Source organism: Mauremys mutica, chromosome 10 (assembly GCF_020497125.1).
Source record: "Mauremys mutica isolate MM-2020 ecotype Southern chromosome 10, ASM2049712v1, whole genome shotgun sequence".
NCBI lineage: Eukaryota > Metazoa > Chordata > Testudines > Geoemydidae > Mauremys > Mauremys mutica.
This window is the reverse complement of record NC_059081.1, coordinates 63,341,457-63,357,705: the sequence shown is the minus strand read 5'-3', so window position 1 is coordinate 63,357,705 and position 16,249 is coordinate 63,341,457. Positions and strand designations below refer to the sequence as shown.

Sequence of the window (16,249 nt, the reverse complement as noted above, 5' to 3'; positions counted from 1 at the left end):
TCAATTGTTGACAGCACTGTCAGCTACGGTCTGACAGCAGAAGCTTTGTGGCTGGTGACAGTGGAAGTAGAGAAAAACAGCTTGTTTCGGATCCCAGGTGGAGTTCACAAGGCAAATTGCCATTTGACATATAAACTGCAGATTTGCTACTGGACCCGCTGAAAGGGAATTAACATGGAAACTTGACATGTCCGTTAGAAAGTAATTTTTTCAACTAACCTATACATTCACAGTTCGATTTTCCTGGCATTATTTATTTCCTAAGAAACTGGCTTCTGCTAATGGGGGAGTGCAATATTTCCAACATAATTGGTGCAATAGAAAAAGTTACACAATCTCCTTTGCCCGGTCTGTATCCAGCATCGACCAACGATGATGCGAAGCTGTTATGATGCCCGACTGCTGTTATTGAGACTTTCTGTTGCCTTCCCACCTCTCCCCTCCTAGCTCTGAATAAACTGAAGGTATTTGTGGCTAGAATTGGGGCGTGCAATGCCAATTGCTGTGCCTCAATCCATGGAGGGATGTGCGTCACTACCTCTCTCCAGGCAAATTGCGTAGTGCATGGGTTGCGCAGCAGCCTGTTATTGAAGACTGCGGATAATAGTCCAAAAATTATGGACTCCATGGAGCTCCTCCTCAGAGGTTTGCACTAGCTTCTTTTTCAGCATTAATTCCACCAGTTCACTCACTGATCTGCTCTGTAACTGCTATTTGCCTGCTGCCACCCAGTGAGAGCTCGCGGCCACCAGTTCCTCTATAGCCCTTGACTCAGCTGTTTAAATGGTTTGCATAGCTGAGGGGATGTCTCACCTATGCCCTGTTAGAGTAGCTCATCTTAAGTCCATTGCTGGCTGGGCTTGCGTGATTGAACTGTGCCTCAATGGGATGCGTGGGTTAATGGTCTGCTGGCTTCAGAGTATGGAGAAAGTCCTCGTGACCCTGAAAGCTGCCTGCTTGGTAGCTGTATACAACAATCCTCTGTCTATTCTCAGAGCAGCAGGGGTAGGCGCACTATCACAAGGCCATTGGCCTGTGTCATACAGCTCAGCAGATTAGATGTCGTCCTTTCTGGCCTTGAATGAAAAGGGATCCCCGCAGCATCCCATCAGCATGCTGTAGCCCAACCCCGTCTCAGAGAGATGATCACGAGGCCTGAAAGGGTAACAGAGTCTCCATTGGTATTTATTCCTTGAATTCTCTGTCTAATGCTACCAAGAAAGATGCCACCTGATGCCAACTGGGATAGTGCTTTCTAGGTATCCCACTACCAGCTAAACCGTTACCCCCAGTTCATTTCACCTAGGCCACTGAAAGAGTCATCATAGCAAATGACTTTGGCTCAAATCCTGAAAAGTATTTAGGCACCTCAATTCCATTGAAATCAGTGGGAGTCAGGTGCTTAAGTCCCTTTGAGGATCTGGGCCTTTGTCTGTACTAACCTGGGCCAGATCTAGAGCAGCAAGAAATTGAAACAGAGCAATGGTCAACTGCCCAGAAAATAAGACAACCAACGAGCAAAGCTAAGCAGTCCAGAAAAGCAAACTAGTGTGTGTGGGGAGGGGCGGGGTGGGAACCCATCAAAATGGTCAAAGATGACATGAATGTAATAGAATGGATTTATATTGCACTTCAGCACCAGCTCCTAACTGGCCGGCATTTTGATTTTGCATGTATTATAGTGCTTTATTAAAGAAGCCTATGGGTCAACCTCATTTTTACAGCTGTGTAGCCGCTGAAACATTTTCATAATTCTTCCCTCTCCCCATCCCACCCCACCCCACCTCCCACCAACTCCAGCCCCTCTGCAGCCTTCCCTTCTGCAAAACTGGTTGCCCAAGGTCATACCGTCACACTGCGTCTGAATCCAAGTCTGGATCCTGGTTCAGCAACTGTTACTGCTGGGAAAGCTGGCTGCTGCCTTGGCTCAATAATATCCTCTCTTCCTGATGCACAGGCGTGACATTTTACAAATCAATCCCTGTACGCAGCTGTCTGAAGAAAGTGTCCCCCTGGGTCATCTGCCTTGCTTTATCACTAGCCATGGGTTCTCCAAAAGAGTGTTCTTTCTTATATAGTTTTAAAAACAAGTGTATGGCCAGTGAGAGGGCTCAGATTGATAGCACCAGCAACGTGAACCCCTCTTGATTTATATCACTGCCAATGCAACTGCAAACAGCCTCTTTACCATCCAGTCAGGTTGCCTCCTACTGCACCGGGCTGATCACATCTAGTGACAGCGAGGTAGTGCTCGTTCCTTTCTGCTCAATGCATCAGGCCAGATTCTCCAATCTACTAAGGCCGCTTTTCCCCACTTTTGATTATGGAGTTGGAGAAGGCTATTGGAGAATTCCTCCCGTGCAGAAGAACTGCACGTGTAAAGCTAGTGGAGCTCCATTGCTCCCTGCAGTGGGTTCCTCGCCCCACTCTCAGGTGGAAGGGCACATGTCGTGGCTGATCTGGAGAGAGATAGGGTGGAGCAGGGAAAGAAGGGGGGTGAAGCAGAGCAGAGCTCAGTTATGACTAATGGAGTAGGATCCCTGTACAACCCTCATCAACTCCCTCTGTCAAACGCCCTCTCCACGGCTCTGGCTGAGTGGAGAATCAAGCCGTTAATGTGCTTCTCTCTCGTATTTAAAGGACCCATTGTAATGGGGGTACTAATGTGTTCCCAACAGACAATTGCAATACTCAGCAATACTTGGAATGGTTTTAGTGTGGGAGCTGGGAATGCTTAAGAGAATGCTGCTTTGATGAGCAATGTGATCGTCATGGGACTTATTTCCTTGAAAAAGTGTGCATGAGCTCCCTGCTGAGCAAACTTGCATTTCAAAGGGTTTGGTAAGGCCAGCTAGCCTGCCTTAGGCCCATACAACAGCTGGATCGAAGATCCACTCACTCCTATACCTGTGTCAACATATCCCTTATAAAGAGTGGAGGCAACCTTTATTATTATTTTTGCATGGTTAGTTGCTTCTCCAAAATTGAAGTCCCTAAATTCACCTTTGGCCTTTAATGCCTGTTATTGCCATACATAAAGCAGCTAAAAGAGCCAAAGCTTTTAAGCTAACACATAGAAAATAAAAATATATAGAAGCAATGGAGGGGGAGTGTCAAAGGTTATTTCTCAATGTCACCCCCTTGAGGTGAAGGCAGGTACTGCTTTAACCTTATACATCAGTCTGTGGGCAGCAGCAGTCTTGGGGCTGGTAGCACAGGAGGTCTCAGCTCCCACCCTCCTGCCCGGTTAAAGGCCAAGACCTAGCCCTGAGCATTTCAATAAATGACACAGGCCAAGGGCTCAGGCTGGGAGTGCTGTCAGTCTGTTCCTCAGCCAGTAACCCAGAGCCCTGGTCTGGTTCAGTGTCCCCCCACCTGAGCTGAGGGCCTCCCTGTTAAGGGCCGGCCACCATGCCTCACAGGTGTGGTGAGTTGGGGCTGATTGTGAGCCCAAGGGTTCTTTAACCCCTTCTTGACTCATGGAGGGGGTTCTCGGCCCCTCCACAGAGATATTTTTGATAGGCATAAAGAGTAGTTAGAGGCCTAACTCCCATTGACTGTCAGTGAGAGTTGGCAGCCTGTCACTTGTGGTTTTGACAATCTCCTCCATTAACCCTCAAAGGCCTCAGCCAGCCACTAACTACTGAAGACACTTTCTCCATGGGCCTGCGCCATAATTGTTCATTAAGGGCTTTCTTGCACCTTACTAAGGCATCTGGTATTCGGCAGGATACCAGACTAGATGGACCATGGTCTGATTAAGTGTGACAATCCCTATGTTTTAACCAGTCTCTGAATCATGTGTGTATAGCAAGCATGAACTTTCAGTTACATTCAAGCACCTCAGCAAAATGTATTTAAATGGGTTTCACAGCAAGAGATAGCTTGGACTGACATTGGAACTAAAGACTGGTGCATTTGTCCTAGGCAGAGACTGGTACCCAAGGGAATTGTGATAAATCTCATGAAGAGAGGGTAAAAATTGGATATTGGGGGGGTGGGGGTTGGTTACAGTAAGCTTCATTGGGACAATAGAATTGGCTACCCACATAAATCCGTGAATTTAGTCCCAATATCCTTAGGTTAGTACGGCTGAGACCATCTTTGAAGTGTTCATGAAGACTTGTGTGAAACAGCAAGATCATTAAAACAAGGAGACAGAAAGATACAGACTGTGAGAAAGCGACTTATAAGAGCAAGAAAGCTGATTGACGTCAATTATCATGTTGGAACTCTAGTCTTGAAAAAAAGAAGCTATTTGACTGTCAGTAATAGCTAAATCCTACCTTCATCTCTGCCTATTTGCCTGAGAAACATCACAGAGGTTAACACAGTGAAGGAGTGAATAAAAAATGCAAGAAAAGCCATCAAAGCTATGTAACAAATGCAATGGAAGTTGAACTAGCAAATTGGAGAAACCAGGAAGATTATTTATTGCTAAAAGTAAATTTAAAAAAATGCAGGTGGCATAAAGAACGTAGATACCCTCTGAGTACATAGCAATGCTTTAAAATAAACTATTACTTGCCAAATTACAAATGCACATTACATTTTAGAGAAGTGACTCTTCCATTTCTGACACTCCCCTCCCTCCCCCAAAATAACCTTTTGTGCAGTGCCAGACCTGAACCTGCCATTAACTTTTCTGAAGGTTCTGAACCGTCCACTTAACTTCTTCCCTCCCCCATTACGGCCCAGTTCGAACAGATACTGGGAAAGGCGGTATTAAATACCACCCAGGAGGAGTCTTCTTGTGTTATTCCTGGCACAAGATTAACAGAAGCAATGACTCTATTTTGCAACAAAGCTTGTTGTCATCAGATTTTTCTATCTAAAACCTCAACATATATTCCTTAGTCAGGCAGAAGTCCTGTTAGGATTGTTATGCTGGCAGACCAGGTGCCAGCCCTTGCCAAGCCTTTTGGCCTCAGCCTAGCACTGCTTTACACCAGCTGAGGAGTCACCCCCAATGTATGGGAAGCATTGACACCAGCTAGAGGATGAAAGTAACGCTGTGCCAGCTCGTTATTTGCATGTACTTCATTGGCACTGCACTGGTTTATACTGGTGGAGGATCCATGATCGTGAGATTACCATGGTCGTTTTTATTTAAAAGAAATAATTCAGTTGAGTCACGGTAGACGAGTATTCTTTTCACCTTCTCTTTGAGACCTGATTTAATGTCATTACTCTACACTTTAAATACCCCCTGGCATATTGGCCATTATGCACACAGGCCATAGCTGACATCTCAGAAAATCCAGAGGACCAGTGTATTTTTGTCAGATGGGTTAGTATTCTGATTTAACCATGACTGAAGCTGTGAGGCTTGGGGGAACGTTTTCCCATCTTTTCAGGCTGCAGTGAGTGACAAAGGTGCAAATCTGGTGATGCCAGTAGAGTCAGACCCATGTAAAATGGTGGTGTGAGAGTAAAATCAGCCTCCAGACTTTTGAACTAAAGGGAAGCAAAATAAAAAATGAGGTTATAGACGAAGTACGTGGTCAAAGGCAAAGGAACAGCAAGTCACCTATCTAAATTGTGCTGCAATGCAACCTGGCTACCGTCAGTGCAGATAGGGCAATGTGGCATCTCTATTATTATTATAACAGTGTGTATGCGGGAACATGTGAGAAAGCAAGATCATTTTGAACAAATTCTAGTTTATTGTGGGAGTGGGGAGGGAAAGAAAACTTGCCATTTTAACTCAATAAGTAGCAAACTGTAAATAGTATTTTTATAGGCAATTATGTCTGACAACTCTCCAGGGGTCTTGGAACACATAATCACTATGATGTTGATGAGCATGCTTGTCTTACGCCAGGAGACACTGTGAAATGAGTTAAGAGAACTATACAAATATTTCTGCTCTATTCATGCGTTGTATGATTAGCACTAATATATTTCTGCTGCAACTAACCTGATTCTGTCTGAATGTATCAATAATTGTTTTGGGCTATTTAATGCAAAACATAAGTTGTGCTGTGTGACACTGGCAGACCGGGTGCCAGCTCATGCTAAGGACCCTAGGCCTCGCTGAACACTGACAGATGCATAGCTGGAAACCAGTCCGGCTCCCCTGTGTGTTAGCATTGTTAAAATAGCTGTTAAGTTGATACGAATGAGTTAAGTGTTTAGACATGATGAAATGCTTGTAGGATGTTGTACGTACTGATCTCACTTATAACATCTGTAACCCATGGCATAAAGTTCTACTGAGTGGTTGCATTGTAAACCCCTGTACCTGTAACTCACCAAACAGGAAAGAAGCATTAATTGGTGTAAAACGCTGTTAGGTCCTGCCCACAAGAGGATCCATTGAAACCAAATGAGCCATTGTGAAACATCAGAGGACAAAGACCTTTTTGATTGATCCATGAAGAGGGGACCTGCCCGTGAATTCATCCCATCAACTTGAGCTCTAGGGGAAGAGAATAAAATTGCCTAATAAGAAGGAACTGTAGCATTATGCGGCTTGGAATTTGGAGAGGGCAATATTTCTAAGCATAAGCAAGGGATCCCCAAGCTGCTTAGCTTGGGTTAGCCCTAAAGGACATACAGAGCTTGCATATTACAGCAACATTTATTACCTTTTGAAACCTAGGCCTGTAGCTCATGTGTTTGTTTACCTGCATTAACCTTGTACATAACTTTCTAGTTTCTTTTTCCTAGATAACAAATCTTTAGTTAGTTTATTACAGGACTGGCTAGTAGCATTGTCTTTGGTATGCGATCTCTAAGGTACAACCAGCCTTGTCCTTTGGGACTGGAAATAACCTGCATATTGTTGTGATTTTTGGTGTAAGGGACCATCTGTTGAAAAGGCAGGCTTGCCTGCGTGGCGAGAGAGGCTGGAGTGCCCAAGGGGACTCTCTGTGACTCTATGTTAAGGCTGTTACAGTGCTTGAGGAATTTACATTTGTTACTGTGTGGGTGAAATCTAATTATAGAACATACAACCAGTTTGAGGTTTGTGCCCTTTTCCTGGCCAGTCTGCCCTGAGGTTGGCACTCAGGCTTGTGAGCTACTCAAGACACCCTGCTATCCTGTCCCTTTTGTTGAGATACATTTTTTCCATAACAAGCATCAGCGTATTTATGTCACGACTTTACCACTGTGAGGCCAACAAGCTGTTCATTGAATATGTTCGAAATTCCAGGAACTAGCATGCTCAGCAAAGGTGCCAGTAGATCTCATGCTGGTTGTAATGAGTTTATGCAGGAGACATGGGAATACATGAGTTTCCAAGAAGCCAAAGAGCACATCTAAGCAGAAAAAAAAAACCCACCACAGCAGCAAGTCTCAGAGCCTGGGTCAACTTATTGGGGCTTTGAGCTTGTGCTGCAGAGCTAAAAATAGCAATGCAGACATTCAGGCTTGCACTGAAGACCAGGCTCTGAGATCCTCCCCCCACCACTGGGTTTCAGAGCTTGGGCTCAAGTCTGAGCCCGAATGTCTAAACCGCTATTTTTTGCTCCACAGCATGAGCATGACTCCGTTGACCCAGCCGCTGAGACTCATTGCCCTGGGTCTTTTTTTTCGCTTTGTACATGCACCCTGAGCACTACTGTTATATCCATTCGCTCTATACATCAATCCTTACTGTAATACTATATACAGTATTATGATCTTAAACAGGATACATTAAACAAAATGACTACAGCTACACACGGAAATGAACAAATGTCCATACATCTTGAGTTCCAGCTTTGTCTCTCTTGTTTACCAGTATCACACACAGTTTGGAACTCTACACAACACACAGAGACACCTAGTGCATGAAGGATATAAATGCAAGAAAATGCTTCTTGACACTCATTGGCCAAAACTGAGATGCCACTTAAGTATACTGTTTTGGAAATAATGGGACAATCTAGAAGCTTTCTGATGTTTAGAATATTAAAGGGAATAATTATTATTTTATTATTCTTACACTGTATATAATTGGCCAGAGACTGATATGGTGCTTTACAAACATACAGTACGACACATTTCATGCACTGATAGTTTGCCAGTCTAAGGTAAATGGAAAACAAATAGAAGACAATATGGAGGGCATTCCAGGGACGGGAAAGCAGGCAGAGATTAATGCAGTAGGGAAAAGGTGATTAAAGCATTCTTGGGAAATGTGGGTTTTACCATGAGAAGTTTGGCAAGTGGGAGATTATTTCAGGTATAGGGTAACATGACAGGTACAGGGTAACAAGAAGCCAAGAATGAAAATAGAGGTGCAGTTAAGCAAGAGGACTAGGAGAGGTGCAGGGAGCAAATGGAGTAGGTAGAAATGACAGCAGAAATGTAAGTAGAGAGAGGACCTTGGTTGATACGGTCAGTGACAGAAAAGGAAGGTGACTTTGACAGTGAATACCTGTGAATGGGTTGGCAGGTTAGCAGCACCAGGCCTGATTTTCTACTCCATTACACCAGTGTAACAGAGCAGAAGACCAGGCATAGTAGGCCTGACTAAGGCTGGTGTAGATCAGAAGTAACTCCAGTGAAGTCACTGGAATTACACGTGTAATACTGCGAGTGACAGAAATCAGAATGAGGCCCTATGAGCTGGTCTACACGCAGACTCACACGGATAGCACTCAGTTTGTTCTCATTCACACCCTTTGGGTATTTTGGTGTAAATCTGCATGTGGACGCTCATCTTATGGCATAAAAGCGTCCTCACCAATATTAGAGTGAAGTAGGAAATGTTTTCCCCATCCTGTGGACATTTTCTAGTGGCCTTCTGTACATTTTATCCCAGTCCCATGTCTATTAGTGCCGTTTCTTCTTTGCTCAACGAGATAGCATTCCCTTTCATACCCTTGTTGAGTCATGTATAATTATATCCAGAGATCAACTTTATAATGATTTGTGAACCACGGTGGATGCTGTACAATAAACAACAGTCACTAATACCTCAGCAATCCTGCAGGAGTGGGGCGGGAGCATACTTATGTGTTACCGATAATTGGACTGATTCATCACAGGGACAGAAGGATATTTTTTATTTCATTTTTCAAATTTTGTTATGCTAATGACTTGTAATTATACACAGTTTTCTTCTGAAAGGAACTCAAAACACTTTACAAACTGATTTACCAATTGGGGGGCCAAGCGTCCCCAGTAAATGCGCAGCATGGTCAGTGCTGCAAAATAACTTCTGTGTCCATGTTTAAATGAAAACAGAAGGGGGCCAGATCACGGGACTTGAAATCTGGGTTCTGTTCCTGACTAAGGTCTTGTCTACACTGCAAGTGCTTTGTTAGTATAGCTAAACCCTAGAGTAGACATAGCTGATGCCGACAGAAAGCGTTTTTCTGTTCACATAGGCCAGGTCTATACTACAGACCTAGAGTGGTATAATTATGTCACTCACAGATGTGAAAAATTCACACCCTTGAGCAATGTCGTTATACCAACATTAAACCTCTGTGTAGACAGTGCAATGTTGAAGGGAGAGATTCTCCCAATGACATAGCCACCGCTTCTCAGGGATGTGGATTATCTATGCTGACTTTCTCCCATCATCACAGGAGCATCTTCACTTAAGGGCTACAGCAATGCTGGCTAAGGGGTGTGGCTTTTTTATGACGCTGACTGCACCAACAAAACTTCGTAGTGTAGGCTTGGCCTTAACCACCAACCTGCTGTGTGAGCCCAGGATGATCACAAGCTGGACAGTGATCAGTGAAGGAGGCAGCTATCACACGCTTTTATCCTCCTTGCTGAATATGTGGTACTCCCGTGGAGCTGTATGGATAGAAGTGCGCACTAGAAGCCATCTGCAATGCACAACAACGCATCAGTATATTCACAGACAAATGAGAAACAAACCTGTCAGAAAGCTTCTCGCTAACACTCTTTCAGTACATTGAGTCTAACAAGTTGAACATAGGGATGAAACAAAAACAGAAAATGCCAACTGCACACATTATTGGTTGTTTATGCTAAACTGTACTTAATTTTCCATAGAAAATAACTAGATCTTGCTTGGGTTATACAAAATAGGCGATGTGATGATTTTCACTGTGCAGACAATGATGGAGCATGTGTTACTTGCTTATTCATATATATGATCATTACTTGAGCCCTAGGGCTGGCTGAATAATAACATAACTGCTCAGGGAAATGTTTGCAATGCAAAGTGCTGAGTTCAGTTTGTGATGCTGTGTATGAGAAAGATGGCCATTTGTAGCATTGTTGCTACCACTGTTATACAATTGCAACAAATCTTGTGCAATATAAGTCATGTAAGGAGTCAATGGAAAAGTTACAGTATCAAATATGGTTATCCTGGTTAAATCTATGTACCGTCTTTGCATCTAAAGTTCTGAATATTGGCTGTCAATTTACAGCTTATACACGTGTTGCCTTCCTGGGTAACGCCCACCAGATAAAATGGACAGAAAGGCTAGACAGCTGTGTGTCGATGGCCCATTAAGGACACTTCACTCTAACAATGAGCCCCCGAAGAAACTCGTGCCTGTGACCGCCTCAGAAAGAATATGGGCAATGGCTGCCCCTGTGAGTCATCAAAACATGTAAGGGCATGTGATAGGCTCCTGTGACCCTGGACACCTTCTTGGGCCAGTAATTTCCCATGCAGGCTGAGAGCTTTGAGACAGTAAAATTCCATGCACATGGAAAAGGCTATAAAAAGGCACCTGAGACAGCTCCATTTTATCTTGATTTCCCTGGATTGGCTTGCTAAAAAGGAAGCATTGGACAAGGACTGATGACCCCCAATATGTATGGGCAACTCCAGAAAGGCTTTTGCAAGCTAGCAGTTTATTCCATCACTGTGATGATCCTGATCTATAAACACTGAAAAAAAATCACTGGTATGTATATGATCTATTAACCACTTATAACTCTCTTCTTTTCTTTTATTATTAAACCTTTAGTTTTTAGTTACATCAATGTAACTTTTTGTTACAGTGGCATCAGCGTGATTACTGGGTAAGATCTGAGTTATATATTGATTAGAAGACCCCTATATTTGATTAAATTGGTTTTCAGTAACCACTCATCATAAAGCCCAGTGTCTGGGTGATGAGCCAAGGCCTGGAATGCCTAAGGACACTGCCTCTTTGGCTTCTTGTTAACCAATTTGGTGAGACAGAAGTTCACTTTTGCTCCTGACTTGGTATAGTCTAATGATTGAATAACCACCAATTTGGGGTTTAATCTGCCCTATTTTTCGGCAGTCTGCCCTGAATTTGGCATTCTCAGCTGTGACCCATTGAGGCACAGTGACAGATGTAAGGGACCAGGGCCACAGGGTTAATTGTTCACAAATATTCAGATGACCACTAGTTATTCATTAAAAGCCAGAAAGGCTCATGAGTTTTATCACAACGCGTGATTCATCTGAAATACTGAAGCACGTTACGTGTTATCCTTAGTATGTCTGCTTCTGCAACGTTAAAGTCAATGGTAGTTCTGTCATTGATTTTGATGGGGATTGGTCTCTACCTGCCACTACTGATTCTCCTGTTCAGAAAGTTTGATTTATCCAGATAGGGAGCAGAAATAATACATGTGACTTAAGAGACTAATGATATACCATCAGGGCTGGCTTTAGGAACTGCGGGGCCCGATTCGAATACCCGGCGGTGGTCCGGATCTTCGGCGGCAGGGGCTCCTTCACTTGCTCCGGACCCACCACTGCCGAAATGCCACGGAAGACCTGGAGCGAGTGAAGGACCCTCCCCCCCCCCCACCGCCACCGAAGTGCCGCCAAAGACCCGGACCGCCGCCGGGTATGTAAAAAAAATTTAAAAAGGCACCTAAGGCACAGGGCCCTCTTAGGTGCAGGCGTGGGGCCCAATTCCAGGGAATCGGGGGAATCAGCCTAAAGCTGGCCCTGTATACCATAAAGAATGAACAAATATTTCAATCCCAGTAAAAAAGAACGGAAAAGCGGATGCAGGATTCAATCAATAAAAAATTAAATGATGGGAATTTAACACCAATCAATCAATGTTGTTTTATACGAGAACAGGTTTTGTCAAACAAACCTGATTTCATTTTTTGATGCGATTACAAGCATGCTTGATCAAGGCAACAGTGTAGAAGCAATATACATAGAGTTTTGTGAGGCATTTGACTTAGTCCCTTATGATAGTCTGATTAAAAAATTAGCATAAGGCAACATCAATAAAGCATGTGTTAAATAGATTAAGAAATGAGTAACTGACAGATTTCAACAACCAGCTGTCAATGGGAAATCATCATTGAATGGGGGTGTTTCTTGTGGGGTTGTGCAGGGATCTGTACGAGGCGTGATGCTATTCAATATTTTTGACAGTTATCTGTACGTAAATATAAAATCGCTGATAAAAATTGCAATGACATAGAGATTGTCAGGCTGGTAAATAATGATCAGGACAGGACAGTCATGCAGAGAATTTGGATCACTTGGGCCCATTCAAACAAAATGTATCCCAGTATAGGCAAATGCAAGGTCATAAATCTAGGACCAAGGAATGTAGTAGGCCTTACCTACAGAATGGGGGCTTTTATCCTTGAAAGCAGTGACTCTGGGAAGGATTATGACATCACAGTGGACAAACCAATGAGAGCTCCCAGTATGCTGCAGTGGCAAAAAGGATCTATAAATGGATATATATATATATATATATATATATATATATATATATATATATATATATATATATATATAAAAGGGAGTACTGAACAGGAGGAGAGAGGTGATTTTTACCTCTGTATATGGCATTGGTGAGCCCAGTATTGGAATACCTGTACTACATCCAGCTCTGGTTTCCACATTTTAAAAAGGATGTTGAAAAATCGTAGAAGGTGCAGAAAGGAGAAACAAAAATGAGCTGACTGCAAGAGAAAATACCTCACAGTGAGGGCCTTAAAGAACCCCATTTGTTTATCTTATCAAAAAGAAGACTGAGAGGTGACTTGATTACAGAGTATAAGTGCTTTCATAGGGCGAAAATGCTGGGTACTAATGGGCCCTTTCATTGACTGGAGAAAGACATAACAAGAACCAGTGGCTGGAAGTTAACGCCAGACAAATTCAGATATAAAGAAGATACATTTTTAACAGTGAGAGTGATTAATCATGGACCAAACTACCAAGGAAAGAGGCAGATTCTGCATTGCTTGACATCTAGACTGGAAGATATGCTTTAGTCAATCACAAGATATTGGGCTCAACTGAGTGAGATTCCATGGCTCCGATTATACAGGAACTCAGACTTTCTGGTCTTAAAAATCTATGCATCTCATAGTCAGTTACATCACCAAAACAAATGGTTTGTGAACAATCCATAGGCTGAAATTTCTTTATATGAATGCTTGAGCCAATAACTGCAAGTGACGAATATATTTCTTACAGTATATATCTGAGCACAATTGTCATATTCGTTACAAACAAATCAGCGTCAATGATAAATTTAAATATGTTTCATGTCATGAATATTCAGTGAATACCTATAAATAATGCATAATATGACCTCATGAACCAAACTCATTACTGTCTGTAAAATGCTTATAATTGTGCACTCCTCCAATTATAGCTAAACTCTGTCCTGTTTACCTTCTAAAGGAGAGAAATGTATTTACATTTGGGGTTTTTCCCCCAGGAAGTTTCAAGTGCAATTGTAGTCTTTAATGTGGCTGAATAGGATTCCATGTTTATTATGACTCAGTGGTGTCCTGATGATCTGTGTTCCATTTCCAGACTACAAGAGTATGTGCTAATGTTATAACAGTGTACATGCTGTAAAGGTTTTGATGAGCTCTTAAAGCGCGTTCGGGCTGTCTGTGTTATTCACACTGAGTTGTGCAGGCTTCTCAAGCAAATGATAACGGAAACGTAACATCCCACCCATAGCTCAAGTATATGTATTACACGTAGTTGCATTATTTTGATCACCCTCTACCTTTATAGTTTCACTCCACTTTTCTCCCTCTGAAAAAAAATTAGTTACCATGGAAACCCTCTTGTTAGTTCAAGCCGAGCTTGGTGACATCCACAAGTTCAGTGTAAAAGTGTGGGGGTTTACAGTAGATAGCCAAAGAGTGGTCTAATGTAACTAGTAGTGAGTGAGTGAGAGAGAAAGAGGCTGAGACATACAGGAGCTGCGGGGGGTGGGGGGGGGCAGAGAATGGAGAAGAAGAGGACAGAGACAAGCTGGGAGGATGGGGCAGAAGGGTCTATAACCACTAGATCATACTCCCTTACAGAAACTGGAAATGAACCCAGGATTCCCAAATCTCAACATTTCTCTGCTGTCTGACAAACCACTGTGATGCCCACAGGCAAAACATGTCTCTTCCCTCTCTAGTGATACAGGATAACAGCCTACTATTATTACCAGCTAGTTCAAGTGGTAGAGGTCTGTGTTATGGCTCTGAACGTCCCAACCATCCTGCTATCCCATGTGGGGTCAATATGGTTCCAGCTGATGGCACTGCTGTTTTTTCAGAGTTTGGGTGTTTTAAAACAAAACTTATGGGGTTAAAGCAATTAGAAGCCAGACAATGCCAAAACTAAGGTTTCTGGTGAAACTTTCATTTGCCTCCTTGTGCACATGCGTTGCAATGCAGCCTTTAATGATGTAATCACATGCTTTTTTTTCCACAGGACCCCTGCCTCACTTTGTGTAAGGAACACAACTGAGAATTTTGCAGTCTGTCCATGGACAATTTGTAAACAGGAAAAAAGTTGAAGTTAATCTATGAAATAAGTAATTAATTATGAATAATTTGCCCAGTTCTACACAGGAAAGCACTTAAGTGTGTGCTTCAATCCATCCCTACTTAGGGCAGGGCTTAACTATCTTGGTTTCCCTGGGACTTAAGAACATGCTGAAGTGCTGTCCTGAAAAGGGATAGTTTGAATCAGGGTCCATATAACCTTTGTTCATCCAAAAGCAGAATGTTGGCCGTCAATTAAATTGGTCTGATAGAAGACAGGGAAAGTTGCCCATATTGAGTCATCTTACCTACTTAATCTTCTCTGCTGCTTCATGAGCAAGGCTGAAATGATCAATTATGAACAGAGAGAAACATCAAATGAAACTAATGGGTTTCCTCAGAGGATACACTTGTATCTCTGTCTCCCCAGGACAAAAATAATAAAACAACTTCTTTTATCCATGTCATTACTTTCCTCTGCTATTAGCACCTTTGTTACAAAGGACTGCAGTGAATCAAGAATGTGCATTCTTCAGCTGTTAGATGAATCAATGGTCATAAAAGATGGCTTCCCACGGCACTTTTCTGTCTGCCTTCGCTGAAAACTAAACCGAAGGACTGACTTCTGTGAAGTAATCTTATTTTGATAATGAATAGATAGTAGCTGTGGCCTTGATTTCTCAGTTATTTATACTGCAAGGAGGTAATGAAAATATAGAACTTTTTTTCCTCTAGGATACCTGGTAGCTTTTCTGTGTAATGCTTTGACATTTAAATCTTTAAAATATTCCGTTTGTAGTAACCCCTGCCTCAAAACTCTTAAACATGTGGCCTTCGGGAGCTAACTTCCCCCAAACACATTTTGTGTTATCAAATAAATGAAAGAGGGAAAGATTGTACAATTGAATGCAATGAAAAATCCCCCGTTTATTAGAAAGTGCATCAAAACTTACAAATGATCCATCACATGCAAACTAGTTCATTCATTAAAAAATTTCCATTGGTGCTTGATAACTTTCACTAATAATTATTTATAGGCTATACAACCAAAATCTCAGAGCAAGAAATGATGGCTGTGAGGTCCTGGGATACTATAGTGGGGGATATAAACATAAGTAGATGGAACCTCTATATTATTCAATTTAGTTCAGAATAGGATGACCAGATGGCAACTGTGAAAAAACAGGACAGGGGATTGGGGCCTATACAAGAAAAAGTCCCCAAAAACGGGACTGTCCCTTTAAAAATGGGACATGTGGTCACCCCAGTTCAGAATCCACAGCATTACTAACAGAGATGAGCTACTGACAATCTAAAAGGTTAAATGTTAGTGATTTCAGTTCTTCAGGCAAAACTCTCCAGGGACACTGCCAATGCAATGTTTCTTTTTAAACTTGTTGAATCCTTCAGGTAATTTTGGTTATTAAATATCCTCAGATATAATTGTAACTTAACTGAAGCTTTGACTATCTAAAAAGCAAAATTGCTACGTCTAATCACCGAGTACTTTGCAACTTCCTTTTCTGTCCGTTTGTATACAAAAATAATCTTAGGGCACAACCCCTGTGAGAATTACTTA

The 16,249-nt window shown here is 42.5% G+C and overlaps 1 long non-coding RNA gene across 1 annotated transcript; it reads right to left on the bottom strand.

Moving 5' to 3' along the window:
* Nucleotides 1-4,570: 4,570 nt before the first annotated feature.
* LOC123343456 lies at nucleotides 4,571-9,749 on the bottom strand. Its single transcript, XR_006572247.1, has 3 exons — nucleotides 9,639-9,749; nucleotides 6,256-6,421; nucleotides 4,571-5,457 (listed from the first exon to the last, which is right to left on the bottom strand). It is a non-coding gene; the product is annotated as an uncharacterized LOC123343456 (long non-coding RNA).
* Nucleotides 9,750-16,249: the final 6,500 nt, after the last annotated feature.